The 6641-nt window shown below is 46.6% G+C and overlaps 1 pseudogene; it reads right to left on the reverse strand.

Annotated features, from left to right (window-relative positions):
* Positions 1-438: 438 nt before the first annotated feature.
* LOC119002055 (heterogeneous nuclear ribonucleoprotein A1-like) lies at positions 439-6368 on the reverse strand (annotated as a pseudogene).
* Between the last annotated feature and the right edge of the window lie 273 nt (positions 6369-6641).

The following is a 6641-nucleotide window of genomic DNA, read 5'->3' on the forward strand; positions in this document are numbered from 1 at the left end:
GTTGCTGCTTCTTTAGGGGACTTGCAGGTGTTGGTTTGAGCGACTTGCGTGAATCTCCAGGCACATAGACGCTCAGAGGCCAATGAAGACCAGTGGGCTGGACCCCCTGGAGAGTAATTTCCCACTCCTCAGTGACACTGCAGACGAGCAAGCCTGACCCTACCTGTGATGTTCATTCCTGTTTATTCCAGGGATTCCAGTGACAGGGCCAACACTGGCTGCTCCTCTGGAAACTTTGTGGCTATTGGGGGCACAGGAGTAGTTCGTATTTATATAAATATAACAGTCTATAATTTATATGCTACATAAATACATAATTTATAGATGATATAAATGTTAAGTATTATATGACTGTATACTATATATACATTGAATTTGGGCCCACCCTAATGATTTCACCTCTTTAAATGCCTGACTCCAGTTACTGGCGCTAGGGGCTCAGATGTCAATGTCCGAATTCTGCGGAGACGCAAATCAGCCCATAACATTCCCTAAGGTCCACAAACATCTAGTTCTCTTCCGTCCTCAAAAGCCAACTCGGAAAGGTTTCTGACTCTCCCTGTCTAGCTAGCCTCCTCCTGGTCCAACCACATCAGTCAGATCGCCTGGCCACTGAATGGACGCAGCTGTCCCCAGAAAGGGACCACCTCCTCTCTGTCACTTCCAGCATGAAAGAGGTAGGGGGTCCCCTATTTTGGAAATTCAGAATTCCATCTCGACCATTTGTGTGCTAACAGGAAGCCAAGCTATCTCATTAGTCTGGGTTCTCCAGAGCGACAGAAACAGGAGGAGACAGTGATTACCTACGTGTGGCTACGGAGGCTCAGAAGCCCAGTATGTGCGATTGGCAAGCTGGAGACCTAGAGAGCCGATGGTCTAACTTCCAGTCTCCATCAGGAGAAGACTGGTGTCCCAGCTTGAGGCCAGTCAGGGAGAGGGAAAGGATTCCTGAGGCCCGCCCACATTCAGGAGTAATCTGCTTTACTCAGTCTGCTGGTTCCGATGTTAATCTCACTCAGAAACACCCTCGCACACCCCCCAAAAATAATGTTTGACCAAATGTCTGGGTGCCCTGTGGCCCAGGCAGGTCGACACGTATAACTAATCACCACAGGGTAGAAACCTAGGAATTCAAACCTAATTCTGCTTCAGCCTCCTGAACTCTCTGATTGGTTAACATGGTCCTGATCAACAGGGTAACCAACACCTCATTGAGTTCTCTGCTCAGTGAGCCCCCCTGAAGTGGGAGGATGGTGGTTCTCTCTACGTTTTGTTACAGGGCCCTGTCCTTGCACCAGCCTTGCAGACAAGAGGGTGAGGCGTGAGCAGGGGATGACTAGAAATGGCAAGATTATAGCTACTGGAAGGGACACACGTTTTGTGGCAGTGGGGGGAGCAGCCCCCGAGGCACCCAGGGAGAAGTGCCCCGGACTCTGGGCAGCAGGGAGAAGGAAAGGGCACGGACCACCCTCGTCTTTCAGAGCCCCCTCTAGACCTTTCCTTGCAAAGGAAAATGCCCTGGTGCCCAAGCTGCCGCAAATGCCTTACATCTGCCTACTGGTTCTGAGGCCCCTCCCTCCGCCCTAGATGGTTCTGATCATAATTTGATCTCTGTCTCTTTAACTTTACTAAGAAGTCTGTTGAGAACAGCAGGGGCTGGCTCTAGCGCCTTCATCCCCCCCACAAAACACCTGTCAGCCTCGTGTCCATCTCCGTTCCCACAGACACCGCTTAGTTGTTCTGTGGGGCAAATGCCCCAGCTAGTGGCAGAGACAAACGGGGCAGGTGGGACTGACCACCCTCAGGCGGTTTCTCAATTATTCAAACTGTACTGGTGCCTCTGGGTTGGCCCACTGGCCAGGAGAACATGAGGCCACAATAACTGTAAGCAACACTCTCTTTCCAGCAGAAACTTTCCACTGTGTGCACCCCTGGACTGTACTTCCTGTGTGCAAGCCAGGTACGAGCTTAACTCTCTCTAAAAGCACCAGGACTTGGGTTGTCATGAAAACTCTTCAAGTGCTTAAAAAAAACTCACAGATAGATCCTACAGCTTTCAGATGATGGCAGAGGTCTGTCCTAAAGAGGCTACCCTAGTGTTCCTAGAGTGATACCCAACTTAACTTTTCACATCCTGTGGACAGTTATCCCTATGACAGGATTCACCCAGTTGGAATAGGTGGCATGAAACTTGGCCCTGACTTTAGCTAGCATGGTCAATGACACCACTTCGTCCCTGGGAGACGATCGGGTCAGCCTCAACTCACCGACCGGGGTTGTTAGGGCTGAGGTCATTGCCCTGGGCTTCTATTCTGCAGGCCCTGGGGAATCTGCACCTGCTCGTCCACCCTGTTGTACCTGGACTGATGCCTTGGCCAAAAGGAAAGGTCACTACAAACATTTAAGGAGAGAGCCACCTGGCTTCCTAAGGCGGACCCGGGTGGTTTATGGGATTTGTTCAGCTGGCTGAGCTCATGACTGTGGGCGGGGGCTTGCCAAGGCCAGTGTTGGTGCTTGGAGTCCTGCTGACAGCAGCCTTCACTACACGCTGCCTGAGACAAAGCACGGATTGGACTGGCTCTCGTTCTACCCTCGGTTGGTCAGGTTAGTTGAAGTGGCCAGTGGAGTGGTATACTCCTGGGAGAGTTTTTCTTCATTTACTGATTTTTTTAGAGGAAGAGAGAGAGAAACATGGATTTGTTGTTCCATTTACTTATGTCTTCATTGGTTGCCTCTTATATGTGCCCTGACCGGAGATCAAATCTGCAGCCTTGGTGTTATCAGGACGATGCTCCAACCTAACTTAGCTACCTGGCCAGGGCTCATAGGAGAATTTTCCAAAAACCAAGACAGTGTAAAAATAAGGGATGAATGGACATTTTTGGAAGGCAATTCTCCACGGGTCTTTTGCATTTCTGCATGTTTTATGAACAGAGCTTTTGCAGAGTGTCTTTTTAAGAATGAATAGCAAACAGCCTTGGAAGGAAGAGAGAGAGAGAGAGAAAGAGAGAGAGACCCTCTGTTGCAAAGAGTAAATTTGTTTACTGTCTGATGTAGAAGGTAATGTCTCCTTCTGGGCAAAAGCCAGGTAGGCTTGTTGCCCATTATGCAAGATTTGAGGTTGCTAAGCTCGGGCTTCCTTCTCTATAACGCACCCCATTGACCATGCAGGTACCCCCAGCCCTGTTGCGCCGCCCTTTGGGAATGGGGCTTTGGAAGGGGTAAGAATGCTATTTCAATAACAAAGTCCTGTGCCTCTGATCCAGGAGTCTTGTTCCATGCACTAGTGCCCACAGAGTGTGGCCGGCCAATGTGCTCACCTCCAAGGAGAAAGAAGATCTCCGACACTTCAAAGCTCTTGACAAATCCATCCAGCATTTTTTATTGACAACCTACTATTTCCTAAGTACTGTTATAAATGTTTCTGGGTGGACAGAAATAAACAAAGCCAAGTCTCTGTCTTCATGAAGCTCATAATCGGACAGAATGTGGGAGAATAAACTGGGGCATCCTTTATGCAGAGCAATTTGGCAGATGATATTTAAAACCTTAGAAATGTGCCTACCTCTCAAGCAATTATAAGAATTCATCCCAAGGAAAACAGCAGACAAGTACATAAATGTACGTGCCCAAGAATATTTATTATAGCATTTTTTATAGAAGTGTTTTCTTTCTTTTAAGACACATTTATTCAGTGTCATGATCAGCCTATTACATTTAGCAACCAACAGCATGAGGGCAAAAAAAAAAAAAAAAACCTTCATGAAAACCGTTTGTTGGAAAGCTTTACACTTCCCACAGAGTGGAAACTAAGATAACCTGTTACACAATTAGTCACAAACACAGTCCTCGAGTTTTTTGCCCACTCGCACGAGTGTTCCTTGTAGCAGCTAGGCCCTGACACCACTGTGCTTGGCTGAGTCCCAAATCTGTTGTAACCTGTAGCTTTCCTGTCTCTTCTCTGGCCTTCCTCTCCTGCTAAGCTTTGTTTCTGCAAGTAATTAAAGCCACTGCCATAGCTGCTGCTGCTGCTGCTGCTGGAACCACCAGAGCCACCTGGGTTTCGTGGTTTTGCAAAGTATTGGCCTCCACCCCCAGAGATGGGCCTGCTCTGGAGGGGCCAGAGCTTCTGGCTCTAAAAGGTAAAGATTGGTTGTTGTAACTGCCAAAATCATTGCAGCTTCCACCACCTCCCAAACTGCTTCCATCATTACCAAACCCATGATAGCCATCCCCACCGCCACCGTATCCACCGCCATCAAGGCTGCCACCAAAGCCACCCAGACCACTGGAGTCTCCTCCACAACCAAAGCTGTCAATCCCACCAAAACCACCTCCACAACCACCTCCAAAGTTTCCAGAACCACTTCCATCTATTTGGCTGGATAAGGCACTAGCTGTCTCTTGCTCAGATGGGGCTTTCCTTACTTCGCAGTGGTGGCCATTCACAGTACGGTATTTCTGAATGACAGTCTGGTCTGCAGAGTCGTGGTCATCGAAGGTTACAAAAGCAAAGCCTCTCTTTTGCCACTGCCTGGGTCAGTCATGATTTCAATCGCTTCAGTCTCCCCCCACTGTTCAAAATAACCCCTTAGGTGACATTCTTCAGTGTCTGCTTTAATACCACCACCAAAAGTCCTTTCCACAGTGAAGTGGGCACCAGGGCTTTCTTTGAGCATCTCCTCTTGAGACAGCCCTCTTTGGCTGCACACCCTTCCACCCACCTCGTGTGACCTCACATTCGTGGCTGCAGCCACCTCCTCCACAGTGACACAGGCGACAAACCCAAAGCCTCCGGAGCCCTTGGTGTTTGGATCTCTCAGCACCACACAGTCTGTGAGCGTCCCCACTGCTCACCATGGCTCCCAGACTTTCATCCAGTGCTTCAAAGCCCAGACCTCTGATAAAGAGCTTCCGCAGCTGTTTGGGCTCTCAGGGAGAAGCACGTCCATGTGACCGCTGCGGGAGGGAGGCTGTAATGAGGCGTACTCAGCGGCGTCCACCGGCAGAATGCTGGAAGTACTTCCCGAACTTCTCTCATTCAAGCACTAAGTTTGCGATCTGTGACAGCCCCCTGCCACCATATTATTATCTTAGTCCTTCGGCTAACTGAAGTTGTTTGATAGATACATTTTACTCTCTGTTGTGAGAGAGAGAGAGATAGGATTCCTGCATGTGCCCGGACCAGGGACAGAACCTGCAACCTTAGCATATCAGGACAACGCTCTAACCAACTGAGCTATGCAGCCAGGGCAAATACACTTTCTTCTTAAATCAAACACTATATGGCTATGAAAAAGGCTAGCTACATTATTTTCAATAACTATATAAGTAGCTATATAATTTATTTGTACATATGTATACAAATATATACATAATATATTAATAGTATATTTAATATGCTTAATAGTATATTATATATACTATTTAAAAGTTTAACATTTATCAATGTATTATCCAAAATCACATTGCATGACTCCAATGACACATACCACATTTTGGAAAATTACTGCTTTAACACTAGAAAGTTGGAAGTAACAACAACAATTAAACAAATTGCAGTGTATTTGTATAAATTAAAGAAATGTTAGCAGGCATTACAGGTGATGATATAATGCATATTTGTTGTCATGAAAAAACCCTTATAATAAAATATACATAGAAAACAAAGCAGATTTAAAATATGGCTATTCCATTTGAATATGCTAATATATATTATACATATTATATCTATTTGTTCATATATGTGTAGAAAATATTTAGAAGCATTAATTGCCTTTGAGCACTTGGAACCATGGGTAAGTTTCTTTTTGGCTTACCTAAAAAGAAAATTAGGGTTTCTTTGTATTTATTTTTAAAACTAGACAGAAATAATTCACTACGTTTATGTGCTCTGGGAGAAAGTATGGTGGCTATGCGGACGTAAACACCAGTTTTTCTATGGTCCTGGTCTTCCGTAGATTACCAAGTCACTGACGAGAGCTGGAGGAGATGCTCCATCCCTGTTCAGACTTGAAATTTGGGATTCACACACCACGATGGACCAGCTTACTCTTCCACCTCTAATGTATAATAAAACTGCAGGGATGGAGCATCCATACTTTCAAAATTTACATCAGAAGTACCTCATGAAGTCATAGAAAACTCAAGCTTGAAAAAAAACTCATAAAGTTACTCTACCCCAACACTGGAAAGATGGGGAGATTGAAACTCGCTCGTACCGGCTGACATGACCACGCATTTGCATTAGTGACAGAGGAAGGAAAGATGAGACCCCGGGGGTTCTGCGTCCCCGCCCAGCGGGAGAACATGGGTTGTTGGGAGATGAACGCGATGGTGATGATGCTCAAATCCCAATCTTGCTGCATCCTCACAGCCTGACTGAGGCACTTTGAACGAGTTAGTTTAATTTCTCAGAGCCAGGGTTTCCTCACCTTGGGAATGGGAATAATGCTTAGCTCAGAACATTTCAGGGGCACTTCAACAGCATCACAGACACTGCAAGCACCCTACCCAGTGTCCGTTACCCTTTCCTAAAAGGATCTCAGTTTTGTGCGGGGTAGCAATGAGGCTTTGTAAGCACACTCATGTCCACGACGGCCAAGTGACACGGTTTCTGTCAGTGACTAATAAGCTGAGAT

This window comes from Sturnira hondurensis, unplaced genomic scaffold, assembly GCF_014824575.4.
Source record: "Sturnira hondurensis isolate 20B ecotype Veracruz unplaced genomic scaffold, ASM1482457v3 Scaffold0017394, whole genome shotgun sequence".
Taxonomy (NCBI): domain Eukaryota; kingdom Metazoa; phylum Chordata; class Mammalia; order Chiroptera; family Phyllostomidae; genus Sturnira; species Sturnira hondurensis.